Raw genomic sequence first — 25,181 nt, 5'->3', positions numbered from 1 at the left:
TGGGACAGATGTCTAGGGAGGGGTATAAACGTATAGCTCAAGAACGTAGGGCAGTTATCAGGAAGGTGAAAGTGCAACTGGAATTATGACTCATGAGGAATGTGAAGGTTAACAAGAAAAGTTTCTACAGGCATGTTACCGAGAAGAAGGTGATCAGAGAGGGCATGGGGCCCTCACTGGATGAGGAAGGTAACCCAGTGACAGATGATGTAGGGAAAGCTGAAGTACTTAATGCTTTCTTTGCCTCTGTCTTCACGGACAAAGACAGCTCCTGAACTAATGCGGTAAGTGATGAATTGTGGGATGAAGGTAGACAGCCTTTGGTGGGCAAAGAACAGGTTAAGGGCTATCTAAAAAAGCTAAATGTACATAAGTCGATGGGCCCGGACCAAATTCATCCTAGGGTTCTGAGGGATTTGGCATATGTTGTTGACGAGCCCTTGGCCGTTATCTTTGAAAAGTTGTGGAGATCGGGAGAGATCCTAGATGATTGGAAAAGGCAAATGTAGTGCCCATCTTTAAAAAGGGAAGGATGATCCAGGGAACTATAGGCTGGTCAGTCTTACATCCGTCCCTGGAAAAATCATGGAGGGGCTCCTCAAGGAAGTCATTTTGAGGCACTTGGAGGAGGGGAGAGTGATCGGGAATAGTCAGCATGGATTCGTGAAGGGCAAGTCATGCCTGACCAATCTGATTAGTTTCTACGATGAGATAACTGGCTCTGTGGATAGGGGAAAATCAATGGATGTGATTTATCTTGACTTTAGCAAAGCTTTTGATATGGTCTCCCACAATATTCTTGTCAGCAAGTTAAAGGAATGTGGATTGGATGAATGGACGGTAAGATGGATAGAAAGCTGTCTAGAAGGTCGGGCCCAGCGGGTAGTGATCGACGGCTCAATGTCAGGATGGCGGTCGGTTTCTAGTGGAGTGCCCCAAGGTTCGGTTCTGGGTCCTGTTCTGTTCAACATATTTATCAATGACCTGGATGAGGGGTTGGATTGCACCTTCAGCAAGTTTTCAGATGACACTAAGCTTGCGGGGGAGGTAGATATGCTGGAGGGTAGGGACAAGGTCCAGACTGACTTAGACAAATTGGAAAACTGGGCTGCAAGAAATCTGATGAGGTTCAATAAGGAAAACTGCAGAGTCCTGCACTTGGGCTGGAAGAATCCCAAGCATTGTTATAGGCAGGGGTCCAACTGGCTCGGTAATAGTTTTGCAGAAAAGGACCTGGGAGTTGTAGTGGACGAGAAGCTGGACACGAGTCAACAGTGTGCCGTTGTAGCCAAGACAGCTAATGGCATATTAGGTTGCATCAAGAGGAGCATTGCCTGTAGATCCAGAGAAGGGATTATTTCTCTTTATTCGGCTTTGGTGAGGCCGCATCTGGAGTACTGTGTCCAGTTCTGGGCCCCATTTATAGGAAGGATGTGGATACACTGGAGAGGGTCCAGTGGAGGGTGACCAAAATAATTAGGGGGCTGGAGCATATAACTTATGAAGAAGGGTTGAGGGAATTGGGACTGTTTAGTCTGCAGAAGAGAAGACTGAGGGGGGACTTGATAACAGCCTTCAACTTACTGAAGGGAGGCTGCAAAGGGGCTGGAGAGAGGCTGATCACAGTGGTCACGGATGGCAGAACACGGAACAATGGTCTCAAATTGTGGTTGGAAAGGTCCAGGTTGAACATTAGGAAAAACTTTTTCACTAGGAGGGTGGTGAAACATTGGAATGGTCTACCCAGGGAAGTAGTGGAGTCTCCATCCCTGGAGGTGTTTAAGTCTCGCCTCAACAAAGCCCTGGCTGGGCTGATCTGATAGCTTTGGTCCTGCTTAGGGCAGGGGGCTGGACTCGATGACTTTTTTAGGTCTCTTCCAGCTCTATTGTTCTATGATTCTATGAAAGACTTTGGCTTTGTCTATACTACAGTGTTTACGTAATGCTGGATTTTGTAAATTTGAATTTGAATATCCTCACCTTCCCCCATGCACCCCACAAAGTAAACTTACTGCTGCCACACTCAATCGGCAAACATCTACTGTTGCAGCAGTGTGTTGTGCAAACCTATCCCACCGTTCTCTTATCCCTGTAGCATTCTGAATATTTTCACAGGTGCAGTATGGGGTGCCCCACAAGAGGTTGTGGGTATTTGACATCATCTTCCCACATTGCATTCCCCTCCTGTGGTAAGCAGATGTGCATTTTTCCAGGTGGAAGAAAGGAAAAGTAGGGCATCAGCAAAGACTGCCAAATTAACAGAAATCTTTTGCTTCTATAACTGAATTGTTTTTTAAAACTGACGCTGTAACTGAATTATTGAAGATTTTATAAAAAGCATCAGGTGTTTTTCTTCTCAACTGGTCCTCCACCCACCGCCCCCACTCCCTTGAGTACATCTGATCCCTGAAAATAATATAGGGGCGATGCATGCTTGAAGAAAGAGTAGACAGTAAAGGTTTTGAAAAAAAGAGATTTGGCGAGGGAGGGTTTTTGGCTTCCCAGTTCATTATACAGCTTCTATGCCCTGGGATCTCACAGCAGTCTGTCTTCTCAACTGGCCCTCCACCCACTTTTTCCCTGCATGAAGGGGTCCAGAGTTAGAATAAAGATGATAGAAAAGGCCATGAAAATAGATTTTTGCGTCTCCTATTTGCTACACAGACTTTACCCACATGGTAGATGGGGCTTGCCAAATTTCATTGCCATGGGAGGGGAGAGGGTTGGTATTTTGGGAGGTTGAATGACCAATTGACATGGTCCCTGAAAATCTGTTTGTACAGTGGGCTGTGGGGACCTTGGCTTGAGGGCCACTTGAACCCTTCCCCGCCCCCAAGTGACAGCTAGGCCCTGCAAGTCTTAGCTGCTGAAGGGAGACTTCCCCCGGGTGGCTGCAAGCCCCCAAAATATTTATGGTGGGGGGCCAGTTGAACCACCCTTACACCTCTGGTGGCAGCAAGCACCTGAAAATCTTAGCTACCAGGGGATTCTTTGATCCGGCAGCAGTAAGCCGCCAACAATATTTGCAGTTGGAGTGGAGGGGAGGGTTGAAATAGCCTCCCTGTTGGCAGCAAACACCCAAAAATCTTAGTCACTGTGGGGAGAGTTCCCCTAGGCAGCAGCCAGGCTCTGAAAATTTTAGCTGCTGTAGAAGATTTCCCCCAGGCAGCAGCCAGGCTTCTCAGGTCTTTCCTGCCCTTGGAGCCCCCACCACATGCAGGACATAGTGCTGCCTGGCAATACAGTCAGCACTGAACAGCAGGCATGTCCTTTTAGTGCGTTGAGGGCTAGCCACATGATGCGGTTGGGTGCAGAAAAGGCCCTGCCTGCAGTGGTTGTGTGGGAGTTCTCAGAGGTTTACATTTGTGCAAGAAGAAGTTTCTTGGCCTCTCATACTAGCATGACTCGCCCCAACCCCCGACAGCTTGGTGTGGTGTGGCAGTGGCTGGCGCCGGGCAGCACAAAGAAAAATGCCAAGTGGTCAGTTAGCAGAGGTAGAAACAGAACCACTGACTCTGTGTTGGGGCTATTTGTAATGGGCAGATGCTCTCATGGCACTAATAGCAAAGAAAGAAAGATGTTTCTCAGCCTCTCCTACAAGCATGAGCCCACAGCCACTGGCTTCCTGGTCCCGAATTTAAATTCATGGGCTTCCTGTTACCTAATTCCCATGTACCTGGAGAACAGCAGAGACAGAAGTGACCACAGCAGAGCATTGTGGGGTACATATAGGACACCTCTGGAGGTTAATAAAGTCAATTTAAAGACGTGATGCTTTCATTTGAAGTTTCAGATTCAAGCTTTACACTACACCCAGCAGGTTTTGGCGATGTTAGGATATCAATATTAGTGCTCCCTAAATCAAGCCAATGGTATTTACAGTGAAGACAGTCACATTGTAATATCAAGCTAACTGCTCTAAAGTTGAATTTATCTTGTAGCGTAATTGCAGCCCTAGACTTGGAAACAGAATTCAGGCAACAGGAACTGTTCAACACTTGGGAAATACTTAATTTAGAATCTTGAAAGTTTTTTCTGAATCTCATCACATAAAACAGTCTCCTTTCCTGTATCAAGAGAGACGAAAGCATACGTTTCCAAAGGGATGTTAGTATGTTTAGGTTTATCTGATGCTACTTTCAGTGTGGACTGTAGTTCCCCGACAAACTAATGCCGGTGGCACTGTCACAATTTTTAGGTGGATTATGGGCTTCTTCCCCCTCTGTATGACCAATGAAATCTTTGTGATCTCAGTACAAACTGATGCCTTTTGGCAGGTTTGCAGACAGTAGTGAGTTGGGATTAATCTTTGATCTCTGGAATGTATAGGATACTTAAGACCATGGTAAGAAAGAAAAGTAGAAGATTTTAACTTTTTATTACTAGCATATTTACCCAGAGTTCCTCACTCAATTAAAGTTTTAGGGTCTTTTTTGAAATATATAATGAAAACATACTTTATTTAAATGATTTCTTATTTTTTGAAAAATACAAAAAACGTCATATTAAGAATTAATGAAACTTCACATAAAGTTTGTTGGTAGACAGTATTTGCATTTTTTCTGTCTTTTGCTAGGGAAAACAGGTTTTTTTTCCACTTCCCTCTCTTGCTGTTCTCTCTCACGGTGGCAGGGGACAGCCTGACCCAATTACAAAGGGGCTATGTTTCGTTTCACTTGTGTAGCTTCTGAGTTTGGGAGGTGAGAGCATTAGAATGGTCCTGGGAGTCTCTGCTTAGCTCCCAATTTCCACAAAACTGCGGAGGGGGTCTAAACGATGGCTCAGGTGGCTCCAGCTGTGCAGACATCAGTGGGCAGAAAGTCAGAAAACCAGGCAGGTGCCAGCTACCTGAAGCCACAGGTGTATGGACCAGGGAGCCAGGAGAGGACTGTGTCCCTCCCAGTGGTGAAAACACTCTAAGGGAGCCACTTGTGTTAATTTTTTCTAAGCCAAAACAGGATTCATCTGAGATGGGGATAGCAACACTACAAACATATGTAAATTATCTCCCTGGGAAGGCGCCAGAGAGCAAGCTGGGAACAGGAGGGTATACCTGTTGGATATTGTTGGGCGGTGGAGAATGTTGGTTTTGTAGACTTTTAGTTACATTTGACCTTTTCCTCTCTAGAATTTTTTTTCTGTGCCCTGTAAAGTCCTCCGTTGTGTATTGTTGTTTTTGTATGTGTGGCATTTCATGTGTTGGAGGCTTTTATTTTTTTTTTAAATTTCACTTCTTGAGAACTAGCTTGTATTCTTATTGCGTTATTTATTTAGATTTTTTTTTTGTTGAGTAAAGAAAAAAGGGCTACAGGCAAGCATTCATTCAGCTGTGCCAAAACAGAGCACTACTCCAAATTTGTCAGTTTTATCTCTTTTTTTTCTGTAAGGTTTATAGAGAAGCAATCCGACTCCAGCTTCATCCTATTTTTCTGGGTCATCTTGGTGCAGGCTTTTGTATCATAAGTGCACTGTCAGTTTTGAGGACTGTACTGTTTGGTGATTCTTTCTCGTTTGTGTTTGGTGTTATGAGAAGCAATCCCATTCCAGGCACATCACTTTTTAATGGCATAGCCAAACCCATATATTACTTTAAATTATAAGAGGAAGCTGTATATCAAATTTGGTGTTCCTACCTTTTATTGCTTAGGAGGAAGTTTTTGACCAGACAGACAACAAATTGCCTAAAACATATAGGCTACGTCTACACTAGCACACTACATTGAAGTAGCCTATCTCGAAGTTAGGACATCCAAAAAGGCTACTTTGACGCGTATTGTCTACACGTCCTCCAGGGCTGGTGCCGTCGACATTCAACGTCGAAGTAGCAACAGAGAACATCGAAAGGAGCCATCCTGGAAGGAAATGCGGAGCATCCACGTGCACAAGCGCTCCCCGTCGAAATAAGGGGCCAGCAAAGCCCCAAGCCACTTCCATAAAGGGCCCCTCCCAGACACACTTGCCCTACACAACGCAAGATCCACAGAGTTGACAACTGGTTGCAGACCTTGTGCATGCAGCACGGACCCCCAGCTGCAGCAGCAGCAGCCAGAAGCCCTGGGCTATGGGCTGCTGCATGCGGTGACCATAGAGCCCTGCAGGGGCTGGACAGAGCGTCTCTCAACCCCTCAGCTGATGGCTGCCTTGGAGGACCCCGCTATTTTGAAGTAGTGGGACGCGGATCGTCTACACACACCCTACTTCGACGTAGGATGAGAATAGCGATTTTGACGTCTCGCTGCCTAACGTTGATTTCAACGTCGAAATAGCACGTGGCGTGTGTAGACGTGACACGTGCTGTTTCGACGTTGTGCCGGCTACTTCAAAGTAGCCGGCTAGTGTAGACACACCCATAGTTGATCATATTCTCTTCTTCCTGCATATGGAACCATGCCTTGTGCATTGCCTTTCCCTGGCTCAAGAGATTAGTGTACAGGTGTCTGAATTTATTAGTAGTTCCCACTGAAGTCCCAGAAAATCATTCTTATGGATCTATCCCTTTTACAATGATAGGAAGATTCTATTGCCTTTTTTACTTGAACCTAAGGGCATACAAACATACTATTGAGAAAAGCTGGTTTTCTATTTGGATTTGAAACAAACAGGCAGACATCCCCAAAAGCAAGTTCACAAGAAACTGAAGTGGGAAATCTCATGAAATCCAGAAGAATAAGGAAAGGAAGCCAGTTAGTAGCACTCAAGAACCCTCACCACGTGCTAAAAGAACAAACTAGAGGAGCCACTCCTGGAAGCAGAGACAAAGGCATGGCTTTGTTGATCAAGGGAATTAGAAATTGTGAACATAGAGGAATTCTTAACTGTGTGTATATTTCTATCAATGTGAGTGTCATCGGTGTAAATGGTAGCTGAGAGTAGATTAGATAGAAAAGAGCATGTAGCTGAGACTTGGACCTTGTGGAACTTTTCAGTGGAGAGTTTTGACCTACACAGAAGAAGGTGCAGCTAGGTACAGGAACAGTGCAAAAGGAGTGAGATAAATGAATCATATGATATCGGGGGAGATCTAGATGTGTTTAATAGGTGGAGAGATGATCTAGGAGGAGAGTCTGAATGGACAAAGTTGAACTAAATCAAGGTAAATGAAATGGGGCAAAGAGCGGTCATCACTGAAGAGACAGAAATTTGACTTTTTTTTTTATAGAAGATGTGGCAGTTTTATGGCAAGAATGAAATTCATATCTTGGGCAGGTACCAGCATTCCATTAGGAGCTGCTGGATACATTATGCTACAAGCAGTCAGATGAAGGACGGACACAATTACCCTCATAAGATTCAGTGCATGCATAGGTATACCCTCACTGTGTGCCAGGTGTGCATCCCGGCAGATGCCAGCCACAGACACGCACAGGTTTTTGTTCGGAACAAAGCTGTGGTGTATGTCAGAGATGCAACCTCTGCTGCTTCAGGAAACTGCCAGAGCTGAGCAATAACATAAATTGCATTAACATCACAGAAATGTATAGGCTGTATCAAGGCTAAGTGGAATTCATATTTGAAGTTTGAATATAATTTCAATGGATAACATCAACATTTTAAACAAATATGTTTCTCTAAGTTTTCAAAGTGGTGGGAAACCAGGGGGAGGATTTCAGACAATTATTTAATAGCAATGAATATTTACATTCAGAAAGCTAGTTTTTAACTGTTAAAGCATTGAGTGTCAACATCTGATTTCAAAATATATAAACATCCTTCAATCAATAAACCACACCTGTTCTGTTGTTTATTTGCTAGTTCATTTGTAACAAGACTGCTAGAAAAGTCTAAAGCAGGGCTCGGCAACCCATGGTTACGCGTTCCAGTCCCAGCATACAGGCTGATTTCAAGTGGAATGCGGTGGGAGCTTGGCTCTGCCCCTCCTCTCCCCATGTAGCATAGGAGGGGGCAGGAGCATGGGGCTTGGGGCTGAAGCCACAGCATAGGGCCAGGACCATGGCCCCTGCCAGACTGTGGGGCCTGCCCCCCTACCGGCCACACCGGAATTGCAGGGCCACGGCTGTACTCTTTCCCCCTCTTGCCCCTGCCAGAACGCAAGCCTGTAGACAGGACTCCCGCCACCAGAGCACTGGGGTCACAAGAAGGCTACGCTGCCAGTTGTAAGTAGAGTTGTTAGTGACTTTAAAAATTATCACCAGCACTTGGACTGTACATAAGAAGTCAAAAGCTCAAATTTTGGCACACTGCCTCAGAAAGGTTGCTGACCCCTGGTTTAAATCACTGAATTTTAATTCTACTAAGTTCTCAGGCTACATTTTTCTTACTTTGTCTATCTTCAAATTTCAATGGTCAGTGGAAATATTTTTTCCCTGGGCTTGTGTGTATGTGAAACTGATCATTATTGATATTTACTGGGGACAATCTAATCCCTCCAAGGCTAGCTTTACCCCCTCCCCCACCACCTCCATGTAACCTAAGTAGGTTTTCTTTGGGGTCCATTTATTCTTAGTGCTAAAAGCGTCCCCTGAAACTTTTCATTTTTTGTACAGTCAACTGAAAAGTTTTATTTATTTAATCTTCATTTTTTTTCTGAATGAGGTAGACACTGTCCAGGTAGGAGTGTTTAACTGTGTCAGAAGTCTTGCTGTACCCACAGACTATCTGAATTATTTATATCTTGGAAAGCTCCCAAGTGGTCTAACCCAGACTAACCCACTTTAGTCTCTGAACACTGAGGAGTAGAGTCCTTGTTAAAGTCTACTGAGCTACTGAAGACTAAGTAATTGACTTCTCTGTGGCCATGTGTTCATGTTTAGGGTGCCCATCACTACAGTATGCACATGCAGTAAGAAGTCCCTAGATCCTTCCTCATTCCCCATGAATGACCCATATCTCATAGTCTATCCTGACGCTTAAACTTTGTGCTGTCTCCCAGCTGACTGTTCCTGGCAAACCTCCTTAACTATGCAGTCTTCTTCTTTTCCTTATATGCCTCCCATAGCAAATTCCTGGTTCCAGGTATTTTTCATAAGATACTGGACTCGGTGCCATTCTAGCTTAGAATCCTTCTGCTTCTCTGTTTCCTGAGAAAAGTGCTTGGCTCTCAATGCTCCTCTGCACCTATCCCTCCTCAAGCTCCCTGTCCCACTCCCCTTCTCTCTTTTTGAATAGTAACAGAGAGGAAGATGTGCTAGTCTATACACTATCAAAACAAAAAGCAGTAAAGTAGCACTTTAAAGACTAGTAAAATAGTTTATTAGGTGAGCTTTCATGGGACAGACCCACTTCTTGAGTCAAATATGCAGACGAGCCCCTATAGTGACTCAGAAAGTTCCCATCACGATTTAAACCATGTATTGATGTGCTGAATTTGAATGTAAAAGCCAGCTCGGCTGTTTCCCTTTCCAGAACGGTACGATAATTCCTTTCCAGTAACACACATACCTTTAGGTCATATTCTGTCAATGACCTAAAGGTATGTGTGTTACTGAAAAGGAATTATCGTACCGTTCTGGAAAGGGAAACAGCCGAGCTGGCTTTTACATTCAAATTCGGCACATTAATACATGGTTTAAATCGTGATGGGAACTTTCTGAGTCACTATAGGGGCTCGTCTGCATACTTGACTCAACCTAATTCTTAACCTTCCCCCCCCAACCCCTCCACTCTCTGATTTGCTCACCTTGATTATCTTTTTCTGATTTGTCCTCCTTGCTTACTGTTTTTGGTTCTCTGTGCCTTAAATATTGAGTCTGTTCTGGTCTGGCTATGGTCTGAAGAAGTGGGTCTGTCCCACGAAAGCTCACCTAATAAACTATTTTGCTAGTCTTTAAAGTGCTACTTGACTGTTTTTTCTTTTCCCTCTTTTTGGCTTCAGACCCTTTTACCAGCACTTAAAATAAGATTATTGGTCGCTACTCACAGCTGCTAATTACTGAGCTGACCTGAGGCTCTTCTCCCTCCCTCACTATCCCTACTCACAATGTTCAACTATTCCTTTATTCCTGCTGAAGAGCTATCCTTTCACCACACAATTTCCACCTGCAAGTGTCTCCCTCTTGAAAATTAGGTAGCATTACCAAGGATTAATGTAGGGGTTGATGATAATTAGAAAGAAATTGATAGATATGTGCAATAGAGCAATGAATACTGTGTATAGCTTTAACACACATATTAACACAAATGAAGATTAAAATTCCTGTATCTTTAAAATTTACCAAGAACCCAAAAACTGAGAATTGAGAACCAGGATATGTTTTTCAGAATATCAGGTCTAGCATTCCACTTGTGAATTTCTCTGCCTTCTCTTCTGTAAAGCAAAGCACCTGTACATAGGAAACACCCTTAATATTGCTGCAGTACAGATCAAATATTTTTTCTTAGTCTGTGGGTTAAAATGTATATAGTACACGGCTGCAATTTGACATGGTTTATTCCTTCTGTAATTCCATGGAAGTTAATGGTAATGACAGTCTAATTTAAGGGTGAATTTGGCTGCTCATATCTTGTAGGCACCAGCACGCTAAAAATGGGGAGTGATTGATAGCATTTTATTTCAGAAAAACTAGAGCATAATTGTGATAAATAAAGACTGATACTGGATGAAGGAACTAATGATGTCACTTTTTGTAATGCCATTGTCACAGTAGCTCTTTAAACAGAGTAGACAGATGAAGTTGAAAGGGTTTCACTACAAAAAAGTGCATTTTTAATGAGACTTTGTAAATAAAAATGAAAGTACACTGTATTCTAAATTTAAATTTCATTTCACCATCACAAATGACTTGAAGTGCATTGAAGTCTTTTAAATTTAGTCATGATGTCTTGGATGGCTTTAAATTGTGTTATTAATGTATAATTTAATCACAGTAGTTTGAAAGCTAAAGATGACTGTGTTGGGTTAGAAGTAACCACAAAGTGCCAAACACAGTTTAAATTGCATTAAGATGATAAAACCCATGCACATCAAGGCATTGAACATCTTCAGCTATTTCATAACACAGCTGTATGTGTGTGGATCAAAGTCATCTGATTCTGGGCTTCCCTAGCCTACCGACCTTGCACAGGCAACCTGCATCATGGACTCGCACTACACAACGGTAAGAGACTTCTATAGACCTGCAAACTGTGTTGATTGCTCAAGTGAATTAAAGATCAAATGGAAAGAATCATGGGAAAGCTGAGGTGAAATAATTTCATCTCATTTTTTGTATCACTGAAAGTTTCTATGAACAGCATACAGTCTTCTGGGCGTGGGCTGTGTTTTTTAAAGATCAGTTTTCTGCAGGCTTTTGGGACTTGAATTGTCAAGATTAATCTCGGATTTTATTTAAAATGAAAGTTTTTCTAGGGTTTTTCTCTGCATAGATAACCATGCAAATGAAAATTGATCTGTATTGTTGAAAGCTTGTCGTTGGTCTTATCTGTAGATTCACATTTACTCTTTACTTATTGTACAGTTCCTGTCTGGTCAGTGAAATCCCTGGCCACCAGTCCCTCAGTTTTTGAGAGGATTAAAGACCAAGTTGAAAAAGCTGAGGGATGTGCCACACATGTGGCTCCAATTCTGAGAGCTGCACAGCTAGTGTAACGTCGGGTCGCAAGAGTGTTGTACTCTAATACAAATTATTTTTAAAAAGTGATAACTAACATTGCTTTTATGCTAGGCTCTGTATATATACGTGGTATGGGACAGAGTCTGTCCCAAAGAGCTTACAGTCTAATATGGGACACACAAGTGGATCAGAGGAAGCATAGAAACATTAAGTAAGTTTTTTGAGTTCACATGCAAAGACTGGGAGCTGGGCTCAAGTCTCTTTCCTCCTCTGTGCCCATGTTTGTGTTTTCAATTACCATAAATTGGGGTCTGACCGTCCTGATTTTAGGTGCCTATTCATGGGCAAACAGATGATTTTGTGTGAGTGTACTCGTGGTGCCTGGGAGTGCAAATATGCATATGCATGGGTTTTAATTAATGTTTGGAAAATGCTTGCACACACACTGTATCTGTTAGCCTTTCACTACAATGTGCAACAAAGCCCTGTTATGAAGTAAATTCTAGTGCCTCCTACATCCCCAAATTGTGTGGAAAACTGCTGTCTTATAAACTTTTCCAAATTGACGTAGACCCTAACACAAGCTGTTGTGCTACACTTCTTCGAGCAGGAGGCAGACGCTGACCAAAACATCCTCTGTACCACCTGGCTAAGGATGATTTTGTCTGAGGGTGCCGCAAAGAATCTTCATGCAAGAGGTATTCATGCAGGAGAATTATCGCAGAGGATGTGTCATTTTTTTGAGGGTCATGATGGATGGGTGAATGAAAAGGTTTTGCTACAAAAATACTAAAAATACTGAAGTTGATTCTACACGCTGGGCGTGAACGGTGGACCGTTTCAAGAGTGTGAAGAATTCCTTCCCCATCTCCTCCTCCCGTGGATAAGAGGTGTTTTTGCTCTATAAAAAGAATATGGATCTTCACACTACAGTTTGGTGTATTACCTCCTTCAGCTGTCTGATTTCCAGTTATCAAAAACTAAAGCATTGATTAAAATATTACTGAACTCTTATTGCTGTAAAAAAGATTCTACCTTCCTGGTAGGTAGGCCTTTGTTTTTTGCACGTGCTCTTTTCTCAAGAAATAAAAGCATATCTGACAGTGAATCCAAGGTATCTAGGCAGACTGGTACTATCCAAGGCAGACCATTCATAAGCTATAGATTTCACGCTGAGACAAAGCCATAAATTATTTGCATCGTTTCAGGGAATAGTCTCCCTTGGCCTTAAGAGTGTATGAAATATCAGTGGCCTGAGTGCTTGATTCTGCAAGGTGCTAACCATCTCCTAAAAGGTACTCAGTAGCTTCAGTTCCCGTTGAGAACAGTGGGAGTTAAGAGTACTTATCCTCAAGGAGGCCCTCAAAACTTGTGGGGGTCACATGGTAACTGCTGGAGCTGTGCGTTTGAATGGGCTTTGTAAATGTGAGCACTATTAGAAGGGACCATTAGATGAAGTCATTGAACCATTAGGAAGCCTGCAAAAATAAGTACTCTTTTCGATCAGAAAAAAAAAGTGTTGTGGTTGAGAATATGCACATAGAGCCATCCTCAAGGGAAGATTTCTTTTACATATACTGACTCCATCAATGCTACCACCCAGCAGTTCACTAATATGAAACTTATGCTTTGTAACATTTCACAGATTTCTGCATCATGCTGAGTAGAGCTGGTCATCTATTATTAACGTACTGGCATTTTTGCTAGACTAAAAGTGTCTTCATATTATCCATATTCCTATTAACTCTTCCATGATAAAAAAAACTTGCAAGCTCTAGTCTGCTGTCACTTTATTGCTTGGGAACAAATACAGTTAGTATCTCAAAAACTATACGTGCACCCTAGAGAGCATACAGAGAAAGATACATATTGATTTTCCTAGAAAGATGCTTGAACCTAATGTCTGTAAAATACCGTTTCTTTTTTAAACTGTATTTCATTGCGTACATGTATTGTACCTGTGCATTAGAAATACTAGAATGATGATTGAGATAGCATGTTTTGCACTTTTACTGTTAATGTAAATCTCTGTATATGTTAAGGTATTAATTACTTTATGAGGTAAGGAAGTATTTTAATTCCAGTTTTGCAGATGAAGATACCCAAGGTCACAGAGGAAGTCTGTGTCTGTGGCAGAGGAAGCAATAGATCTTTACTCTTATGACTCTGAGTCTAAACCACAAGACCATCAGTCCTCTTTTATGAGCTTTTCTTGTTTAGTGCTTTCAAGTTTTTGGAAAAATTAGCCTTTTGTGCTAGGAAAAAGCATGAAAATTGCATCACAAAGATGGATTTTCTTGTGGAAGTTTTGATAATGTTACACTTGGTGGTTTGAACTGATTGAGTATGCAATAACTGGTCATTTAAGAGCTTTGTCATATGCTTTTTCTGTGCCTGGATAACTCAGACCTCATTTTGGGCTCACTCCCGAGCTTATTGCAAATGCATTCACTTCAGTGGAGCTGATTTATACCAGCCAAGAATATGCCCTGCTATTTTAAAAACTTCAGATTTGGGTCTGGCCTGCAGTAATCAGTGCTCGTTCACATTTTTGAAGAAACTTGGTTAAGAAATTAGTGTTGGTGTCTGAAAAATCATATCTTTTTAAATTTGCTACTGATTTTTTTAATAATAATACTAGATAGTATAGTAGGAGTATAATGAGGCTACTGTGGATTGAAATCAGTAGAGTTGCACTGATTTCAATGATTACTTGTGCAAGCACATACAGATAGGGGCTAGTTTCTTTCTACCTCCTTCCAGCTGTTTGTGTTCCTGGGAGTGCAGAAGCCTAAGATGCCACAGAATGGCCATCATTCTGTTTCTGTAGCGTGGCTTTCTGCATAAAGGTCATATAGAGTAACCAAGCAATCTCAGGATGCTATAGGGCAGGTCTGCTTGGCAGCTTTCTGTGGCAGCATAGAGGAATGATGGGAAGGGAATGGGAGTCATGGCCAGATACATTCACTAAGTGTGTGTGTGTGTGTGTGTGTGTGTGTGTGTTAAGCAATAGACATGGCTACTGTTTGAGCCTATGGGTAGTCATAGCAGCTGCAGATCATGTGATCAATCCATTCCCACATCTTTTATGGAGAGTTCCAGGGTGCGGCCCATTTACTTGGGTGCTACACAGAGATCCACAATTTAATGTGGTTGCAAAGTGTATTTGTTGGATTGTCTGATCATTTGTTTGTGCATAGATTTTACATAAGAACATAAGAATGGCCATACTGGGTCAGACCAAAGGTCCATCCAGCCCAGTAGCCCATCTGGTGACAGAGGCCAGTGTCAGGTACCCCAGAGTGCGGGGACTGAAGACAACGATCAAGTGATTTTGTCTCCTGCCATCCACCTCCAGGCTCTGACAATCAGTTTATTACCCTTGGCTAATAGCCTTTTAGGGACCTAACCTCCATGAATTTACCTAGTTCTTTCTTAAATTCTGTTATAGTCCTAGCCTTCACAGTCTCCTCTGGCAAGGAGTTCCACACGTTAACTATGCACTGAGTGAAGAAGAACTTTCTTTTATTAGTTTTAAACCTGCTACCCATTAATTTCATTTGGTGTCCTCTAGTTCTTGTATTATGGGCACAAGTAAATAACTTCTCCTTAGTCACCTTCTCCACACCTGTCATAATTTTATATGCCTCTGACAAGTCCCCCCTCAGCCTCCTCTTTTCTAAACTGAAAAGTCCCAATCTTTTTAGCCTCTCCTCATAGGGGACCTGTTCCAAGCCCCTAATCATTTTAGTTGCCCTTTTCTGAACCTTTTCCAGTGCCAGGATATCTTTTTTTTAGATGAGGAGACCATATCTGTACACAGTATTCAAGATGTGGGAGTACCATAGATTTATATAGGGGCAGTAAGATACTCCTTGCCTTATTTTCTATCCTTCTTTTAATAATACCTAACATCCTATTTGCCTTTTTGACTGCCTCTGCACACTGCATGGATGTTTTCAAGGAACTATCCATGATAACTCCAAGATCTGTTTCCTGATTAGTTATAGCTAAATTAGCCCCCATCATATTTTAAGTATAGTTGGTGTTATTTTTTCCATTTTATTCATGAAGTAAAAGAGGAATCATGTGGAATGTTATAGCTACCACTTAAAACATGCCTGATGCATTTCTTAGTTCCCAGTGCTCTGCTTTAACTACAGAACTCATCCTTTCACTACCCATCTTATGCACTACACCTCTGATGGCCAATATGCTTGTCACATACGGCGAACTTGACTTTGCAATGTGGTGAAATATGTCTCCTTAGAGCCACATGCATGGAGCGCCCTCTGCCCACTTTGCATGTGCTCCACCACTTGGTGTGACAAGCACGTGGCAGCAGTGATGACAGCTCCTCCTGAGCCTCTTGTCCTGGCGTGGCTCCCGAGGCCCTGTCATGGCTTGCCTAGCATGGCCATGGTGGCTCTGTTGAGTCGCCGGGAGTTTGCACAGGAGTGTGCGTGCGTGCGTGCGTGCATGCGCGCGTGTTTGGCTCTGGGTATGCCTGCCTCTGGGGGAGGAGGGCTGTGGCAAATATGGAAGGATGATAACCAAAAGTGTGGCGATCCTTTAGTTACTATTGGACACCACTGGTCTACATATCTTCCAGGTTGTAGAGTGAGTAAAGCAGGGGTCCTAAAGACAACAGTCTCATTCATTACACAACCTTTATTCATTTCCAGAAGGTGGCCACCCTGTGACCTTAGTACGTCAGGGTACTTAGCAAAAATAGTATATGTTCATGTGGTGAAAAATTGCACTGTAATGCTATGCACAATGGTGGCAAATTCTAGCATTACCAGATGATGTTTCAGGGGTTCGCTTTGAAACAGTGCTGGTGTTATTTCAATCCAATGCCAGCTGAAGTGGAAGGGACCCCATTAACTAAAGTGGGTTTTAGATTAGGCTCTTTAATGTAGGTATTTATTTTTTTCAAATATATGAGGGACTGTGTTAAAGTTGCTGTAAGATACATACATTTGCATTCCCTAAAGTTGGCATCTTTAAAATCTCAACTATAGCTCTGTATTAACAGATTTTTTTGAGTTTGACACTTCTATGCAGAAGGCTAAAACCTGCAGGTGTTTGGAGTCATTATCTGAAGACCTTTGCAGAAGTGTCAGGAGAAATATTATATACACATTCTTAACCTTTCAGCAGAAAGCAGGAGCACTGCAAGCCAAATATGCAATTCAGAGTTGGAACCAATACACCCAACAGCAGCAGGTAAAACAGCAGAAGAAATTGCAAAGACACACCTAAATTCCCTGCCTCCCACATTTCTCTTGGCTGTGGGAGTATCACCAAATAAAACAAAACAAACTCACTCATTTCATTAGTGTTTTCAAATACAAATGACACGTTTTTCCTCATTTGTATAAAGATATATATTTTTACTTTGTGTCCCAGTGAAGTCAATGGAATGACTCCCCATCAGCTTCAGTGGGAGCAGGAAGAAGTCATTTAGGCTGGTACACAGGAATTTTTGGAGGGGGTTCTTTTTCGTAAATATGGACCACCTGTCCCCACAGCAGGCCCTGCTCTTCTCCCCCGACCCTCAGTTCTTCAGCTGGCCCTGCTCCCCATCCAGCCACCCCTGGTTTGCCCCCCACCCCACTGCACCCCTGCTCAGACTGAACCTCCCCCTTTATAAGGCTCCAACATCCCTCCCTGCCCAGACACCCCAGTCCCACTCAGCGTGAAACCTTCCCTTTCTTGGCCTGAACTCCCCCAACCCCTATTCAGACTGAGCCCCCCCCCCAAGATCCCCAACATCCCCCCCCTCAGCCCAAACACCCCAAACCCACTCAGCCCAAGGGCACACCTACCCCACCTTGTCTGGAAGATCCCACCCCCCCATCTCTTGGCTCTGGAGGGGGAGGATTAATGGGGCAGATGGCAGCAGCAGCCATGGGGATTGCCTCCCCGTGGCCTCTCTCCCCCTTCCCAGCACTCACCACGTGGATCTCTGCCTCAGCCACCCAGCCGGCTGAGCCCCACTTCTCCGCAAGTGGCTGGGAAGCCTCCAGCTGCCCATCAGGATTCAGTGAACTGGGAGCACTTGTTGGCCCCTCTGTGGTGAGAGTGGGGGCAGGAGGGAGGCCACAGGAAGGTGATTCACTGTGATTGCTCACCTGCCCGCTGCTCCGCTCAGCCCCAGCTAGGCTGGCTGGGACGTGATGGGATAAGGATGGAGGGGGGAAGTGGGGCAGGGCAGCCCACTGGCTCTTAGTTAAATGTTTTTGTGCCGGGTTCTGCTAGTCTTACTCAATTTGAGTGATACCTTACCTCTGAGGGAGTCCCCGTGATTCCAGGGGGACTCCTTGCAACACAGGGTGACAGTGTGACGAAGGGTTAGCAGAATGATAACCCCTTGCGTATGTGCATGCATGTGTGTGCACACAGAGGCGTGCCCTCAGTGTGGACAGTGTTTATGACAGAGATGCCAGACTTGTGTAGCCTTGTCCAGGAATTCATGCGTTCAGCCATGCTGACAGCCTCTGTGGGCCAGGGGGCACGGTGGGGGGTGGGCCCAGCTCCGTGCCCTGGAAGGGGTGGGATCAAGGGCAGTCAACCCTCAGCGCCACCCAGACTGTGTTGCTGGGGCTCCACCCCCACACCCTACAGCTGAATGCGATAGAGCAGCGCTGCCACAGCACTTCAGAAGGATCTGCAGACAACTGACCCCTTTGCCCCTCCTGTTCTGCATCAGTGGGCCTGCCTGCATTCTTGATCCTCTTTCTCCATGAAAGTTATAAACTATATGGGCAAAATTGGGAGCAGAATTTTCTCCAATGTCTTTGTAGCTTTTACAAAAATAACTTGTGCTTGAATAGCATGAGAGTTCTTTTACAAAAACATTTTGAACCAAAACATGTATATGTATACCATGAGGTAAGGAAGGACAGGTACTTATATACACACTTAATAAACATTTTTAGACAGAAGATGTGCACAGCTTGAAAAACTCATCACCCTGTATGTGGTTTCTTTGTAGGCATTTCTTCCTGTTCTTTACCATGTGAAAGGTAGGCTTGATTATTGGATTGTTCACTTACTGGTATTTGTAGATAGCTCTATGTTATTTCCCATGCTCCTTCAGATATTGATCAGTGTATAAATCAGTCCGATGGAACATGGAAGAAAATAAATCATCCGTTTGGGAATGCAGTTGTGAATGTCCACAAAGATATTAAGGGTGTTTTGTTTTTTTTTTTTCTTTCAGATGCTTATGGGAAAATGCCCTGGATTCTAAGAGTTGTTTTTACAAAACTGCTAATGTCAGAATTTGTCTCCAAGTACATTGCTAGACACATCATGGAAAATCATCCACAAATAAAAGGCTCCGTTAAGGTCGGAGGAAGTGTTTTCCAGTCATTACAGCGCTGCTCTGTGACGTAAAAGACCTGGCTTTAAACTCTTTGATTTACCACAGATTCACATGTGACCTAGGACAAGTCACCCTGACACTGTGCCCCATTTATGAAAGTACCTGTCCTTCCTTACCTCATGGGGCGGGGGGGGGTGTCTTATGAAGATAGATACATCAATAGTTGTGACAAGTATCAGAGATGTATCTTCGTGAACAACAATAAGTCCTGTGGCACCTTATAGACCAACAGCTATTTTGGACCATAAAAGTATCTTACGCTCTAAAATATCTGTTAGTCTATTTAATAGTTGTGAGATGCTCAGGTACTACTTACCTTAGATTTCTAGGCAAGCGTTGCTTCCATATTCATTGCTATCTCTCCCAGCATATGAATGTGCAAGGATTACCCTTTAAAAAAGGGTATTACCTTTTAAAAGAGAATTACTCTTTAAAAGTGGTGTGCTATCCCTGAGCCACTTTTATTCATGATGGGCATACTTTTGTACTGTTGCTCACCAGTTATGCAGCAAACTATTTTATTTTGAATAATGGATGAAGTTATATTGTGTTTTGAAGAATGTACTGCTAATTAAATGGAGGCAGGAAGTGAGTGCAAACCATGCAAAGATTAACTATCAGAAGAATCTAAAGTTAATTATACATTATAAAGATATGTTTATCATGGACTTGTATTACATTCCTTTGGGAAGTTATGTGAGGCTTGAAGGATAACAGAAAATGAACACACCAAAAGAAGGAAAGAATATACAGACGTAAGAGAAAAGATCAGAGTATCTGTTTAGATACAAAAGGCTCTTAGTTAAATGTTTTGTGCCAGGTTCTGCTAGTCTTACTCAATTTGAGTAATACCTTACCTCTCAGGGAGTCCCAGTGATTCCAGTGGGATTCCTTGCAACAGAGAGTGATAGTGTGAGTTACGGTAGCAGGATGAGAACCTTCAAAACTTTGGTTACTTTAGTTAGGATAAGTTCAATATTTTTTTCTAGCATGATAAAACTAAATTTTGCTGGTTGTCTGAGAATTATCTGAACCCATTCCTTTAGCCAATTCATCTTCTGCCTCCTTCGCACCTAATACTTTCTGTTCCTCATCCTTAATCTTTAGTTCTTCCTTCTTGATATCCTCTCCCCGCAGCCTCCAACTTCTCAGTTTGCTCTGTTAAGTCAAAAATGTAAGTAAGAGCCTGTTAGCCACTAGGCTCAGTCCTGGACTCCAGGACAGTGTGCGGGCCCCAGTGTGCCTATGTCCAGGTCCTGGATGGACAACAAAACAGTTAGTCCAATACAGCGGTTCTTAAACTTTTCATTATCACACCCTCTTTTTAATTCACGAGAAACCCGCATGCCCCCCGACCTCTCCTTTACCATCATCCAATCCCCACTTTAACAAAAAATTCTGTTTAAACACAAAAGCTTGGTATGAAAATTATTTAAAATTAAAAATGAGCACAAATAGTTTTTCTTGGCCCAAAGATTTAATAAAAATGTAATGTAACATCAGAAATAGCAGAAACAAAACAAATTTAAGGTGAAGGATGATGATGCATTTTCTTTACGAATTGGGAAATTCTAGGTTTGAAAGATGAAAGTGCGCAGTGCAAATTGTTTTCAACATCCAGTCAATTCCTTTGTTTCATTTTTGTTGTGACTGAACTTGAAAAGGTTTTTTTCACAGAGGCACGTTGATGAAAATGGATGAACAATACGTAGCCCAGACACCTTTCAAAATGGTGGCGCCACAAAAAAAGGTGCCGGAACACCATGGAACAGTGTGCCAGCAGAAAAAAAGCCCTGTGAAAATTTCACAGCCACAGGCTCCCCTGCGCCCCCAGGTATTTCTTCACCCTGCTCCAGGGGGGTACCCCCCAAATTTGGTAACTGGTGGTCCAGTCCAAAGTCGGTAGATGTCAGTCCCGGTGCAGTGCCTGCAACACACAAGCAGTTCAATGAAGAGTCAGTCAGTAGGCCCAGCCCCTGGTGCAGGGCGGAGCAACACACAAACAGTTCACTAGAGAGTCAATAGGTCAAGGCCTTATCAAAGCAAAGAGTGCCGGGTGACCCAGGCATATGCCTAAAATGGTGAGAGCAGGGAGACTGCCACTCACTGCTTAGAGGTGGTGGGTGGGGGGGAAGCGCAGGCCCACATGCTCCACTGCACCCTGGCCCAGGGCCCTGTTAGCAGCAGAGTGGTTGGTCGCCGTGGTCAGTGGGTATCTACACCGCCAGAAGCCAACCCTGCTGTACCTGGGCCACTTCCTCTTCCCACTGTCTTTGGACCTGGCTCGTCGTGCGTGCAGTTCCTTGGGTCTGAAGGGGAGTGGGGCCTCTGTCCCAGCCGCTAGCTCCTCCTCTGCATTGTCTATCAGTGGGCCGGGTGGTCTGGGTCAGTCCTCCACTTCCTCGAGCACTGGAGCCACCTCCCAGCCTAGGAGCCTCAGGACCTGCATCTGGCCCCCCCCGGTGGCTGGGCCTCTACAGAGCTTTTGGCTGGGGCTTTTATAGCTGTAGCCCCACTCCTTGCCTTGTGGTCAGATAAGGAAGCAGGGCTAGGTTCTGTCCACCAGGGTTCTTCCCCTTCTGGCACAGTGAGTGGCCACCCCTGCGCAGTGCAGAGCCTACTCTAGCTTCCTACAATCAGGGTCCTCTTCACTGTACCCCCATGAATTCCATATACAGTCCATTTCGGGTAGGTTGCTGAGTGCCGTGGCCAGCATGCAGGGGAAAGCAGCAGTTTCTGTTGGAAGTACTACTGCAGCAGGAGAAATTGTCATCTGCTGGAGATATGCAGCAAGAAGCTAATCCTGTACACTCATACTGCTATATGAACAGCTGCTGCAAGCTAACTGATTTTGCACTATCTCTGCTTGCAAAACTACATACAAGGCCTGCATTGGTTTCACAGAAGGATTTCAGATGAACACAGCAAGTGATCCTATGTGTGAGTGGCCTGTGTGGAGCTGTTAAAGATGACAGAATTTATTCCATCCCAGGGAGAGGTAAAACACCTCTGACTAGTGGAGAAAATTGCAGAATTTCATGGTTCTGCACCTTTAAGCACTTTGGTGTTTAATTTACAGGCATAAAAACTATTCACAAGTAAGGAGAGTGGGGTTTTGAGGCAATATTTTTGCCCACTTTTTTCAAAAAGAGAAAAATATGGCAATGGTTAACTAAAACGTTTTTGAAACCACAGGTTTAATAATGAATGTTTGTATATTGGTATTTCAGAAGTCTGTTAAGGAAACCCTCAAAGAGCCATTTTCTAAAATAATTTTGAGATGATTGTTTCTCCTTGAATAGTGTTTAACCAAAATTAGTAGCTGTGATGCTACATATTAGTAAGGGGAAAGCTTGATTAAAAAACATTGATAAAGCCTGTTGCAGGCATTCAGGATGAAACCTTGTCCTCATGGAAATCAGTAGGCTCTTTGATATTTGATTTTTTTTCGCCATTCTTTCCCCTTTTCTCATTTCTGAGAATTTGGCCATTACCATGCATTCATTGGAAAGCTCTGTCAGAGCCAAGGCATAACAGTCTTCAGGGGATTATTAAGGTCCATATTTTGTACACACTGAATAACATTTTGGATTCCCTCATATTGTCTAATATGAAGGGTGAAACTTGGCCCCATACCACTAAATAGGAGTCTTGCCGTTGGCTTCAACATGGCCAGGATTTCATCTAGTGTTCATACCCTGAGGAATTTAACTCCGGAGGCCATTATTTTCCAAAACCAGCAAGCTAAACAAACTAAGGAATCTGGGATTAGAGGTGTTTAAGTGAATCTCACCTTGCAGTGGCTCACATGAAGAAGAAAGCAGAGCAGTAGAATATGGACCCTGGATTTCAGAAAAGCAGGCTTTGATTCCCTCAGGGAATAATGGGCAGGATCCCCTGGGAAGCTAATATGAGAAGGAAAGGAGAACAGGCGAGCTGGTTGTATTTTAAAGATGACTTTTATTGAGGGCACAGGAGCAAACCATTCCATTTTCAGAAGGAGCAGCAAATATGGCAGGTGACCAGCTTGGTTTAACAGAGAAAACTTTGTTGATTTTAAACACTAAAAGGAAACTTACACAACCTGGAAACTTGGGCAGATGACAAGAGAAGAGCATGCATTCAGGATGGCCAAAGTGCCATCTGGAGTTATAGCTAGCAAAGGACATGAAGGATAGTAAGAGAGTTTTCAACAGGTATGTTAGCAACAGGAAGATTATCAGGGAAAGTGTGGGACCCTTACTGAATGAGGAAGACAACCTAGTGACAGATGATGTGGAAAAAGCTGAAGTAATAATCTTGGTGATGGGTTGGACTGCACCCTCAGCAAGTGTGAGGATGACACTAAACTGGGAGGAAGAGGTAAATATGCTAGAGGGTAGGGATAGGGTAAAGAGTGACTGAAAAAAATTACAGGATTGAGTGAAAAGAAATCTGATGAGGTTCAACAGTTCAAGTGCTCAGTCCTGCACTTAGGGGAGAAGAATTCCATGCACGGCTTCAGGCTAGGGACCTACCGGCTGAGCAGCAGTTCTGCGAAAAAGGACCCAGGGATTACAGTGGATGAAATGCTGGATATAAATCCAGAGTGTGCCCTTGCTGACAAGAAATCTAACTGTGTATTGAGCTCCTTTATTAGGAGCATTGTCAGCAGATCGGGGGAAGTGTTTGTAGCACAAGTAGGGCTACATCTGGAGAGATGTGTCCAGTTTGGGCACCCCACTACAGAAAGACAAACTGTAGATTGTCCAGTGCAGGGCAACAAAAATGATTAGGGGTCTGGAGTGTATCACGTAAGAGGAGAGGTTGAGGGAACTGGGTTTATTTAGTCTGCAGCAGAGAAGAGTGAGGGGGGATTTGATATCAGCCTTCAACTACCTGAAGGGAGGTTCCAAAGAAGATGGAACCAGGCTATTTTCAGTGGTGGCAGATGACAGAACAAGGAGCAATAGACTCAAATTGCAGTGGGGGAGGTCATGGTTGGATGTTTGGGGGAAAAAAACTATATCATGAGGAGAGTGGGGAAGCACTAGGATCAGTTAACTAAGGAAGTGGTAAAAATTTCCTTTGGTAGAGGTTTTTAAGGCCTGGCTTGACACAGGTGTCCCTGGGATGAAGTGGTTTTGAGCATTGGCCTCTAAACCCAGGGTTGTGAGTTCTGTCCTTGAGGCCATTTAGGGGTTGGGGCAAATAGATGTCAGGGATGATGATTGGTCCAGCCAAGGCAGTAGGGGACTGGACTAGATGACCTCCCAAGTTCCCTTCCAGTTCTAGGAGATGTGTTTCTCCAAATATATATATAAGTTCTGCTTTTGAGCAGGGGGTGGAACTCAATGACCTCCTGAGATCTCTTTCAACCCTAATGGCCTATGATTCTATGAAAGGTGTTCTGTTGGAAAATTTTCAACCTGGTGTAAATACCATATGCAAAGCTTAATGTAAATGGCTCCAGAGAGGTCCCAATCCCTTATTGACGTACTTAAGTGTAAGCTTTAAATAGTCCTGTCAACTTCAATGGATACAAAATTCTAATTTCAGCATCAGCTGCAGTTTTTTGGGTTTATTAGTGCCAGAGTGTGACAGGCAATGGAGCAACAAGTAAAAGGATAAGATTAATGACCTGAGTAGTTTACATTCCAGATAATTTTCTTTCTAATAGTTTCACAAACATCAAACTGAATAAGCTCATTGAAATCAGTGGGATTACTCATATGCTTAAAGTTGAATGCCTATGTAAATACTTCCAGTTTTGAGCCTTAAACTGCGAGGCTAGTGCTACACTCACCCCTGGTGCTGGCAGCTTGATGCAAATGAGTGCTCCGGAAAATGCAAAGTGGCAGCTCATTTGCATATTCAGGGTAGAAAACAAGCAGTGATGATGCGGTTCTGCCCACAAAAATCCCTTTGTTGGCAGCCCCATATGCCTGGGAAAAAAAATCAGGCTGCTGACGAAGGGAGTTTTTGTGGGCAGAACTGCATCTTCGCTGCTTGTTTTCGGCTGTAAATACGTAAATGAGTCACTCGAATATGCAATTGTGCATTTTGCATTTTTGAGAGTGCTCATTTGCATCAAGCTGCCAGCACTAGGGGTGAGCATAGCACTAGTCTGAGTGATTTGTACTTTATTATGGTAAGAACAAACTAGATAGAATCATTAATCTTTTATCTTAAATGGAGAGATAAGTCAATTGCTGATATAAAATAAGGACTAAACAGTGAAACCACTTCATATGTGATGTATCAGAAACAGGCTGGAGGCTGTTGTGTCTCAATAAAAG

The 25,181-nt window shown here is 43.4% G+C and overlaps 1 protein-coding gene across 5 annotated transcripts in view; it reads left to right on the top strand.

Annotated features, from left to right (window-relative positions):
- NKAIN3 (sodium/potassium transporting ATPase interacting 3) overlaps positions 1-25,181 on the top strand; it is a 568,457-nt gene that overhangs the window by 15,810 nt on the left and 527,466 nt on the right. The window contains exon 2 of one of the 5 annotated variants that reach the window (XR_012644174.1): positions 18,739-18,870. The exons of the other annotated variants lie outside the window; for them this stretch is intronic. The gene's annotated coding sequence lies outside the window, so the exon portion shown is untranslated. Of the gene's footprint in view, positions 1-18,738; positions 18,871-25,181 lie in introns of those variants that run through there. 5 annotated transcript variants of the gene reach the window in all.

This window comes from Carettochelys insculpta, chromosome 2 (assembly GCF_033958435.1).
Source record: "Carettochelys insculpta isolate YL-2023 chromosome 2, ASM3395843v1, whole genome shotgun sequence".
NCBI classification, from domain to species: domain Eukaryota; kingdom Metazoa; phylum Chordata; order Testudines; family Carettochelyidae; genus Carettochelys; species Carettochelys insculpta.
This window is presented reverse-complemented; position numbering and strand designations above follow the sequence as displayed.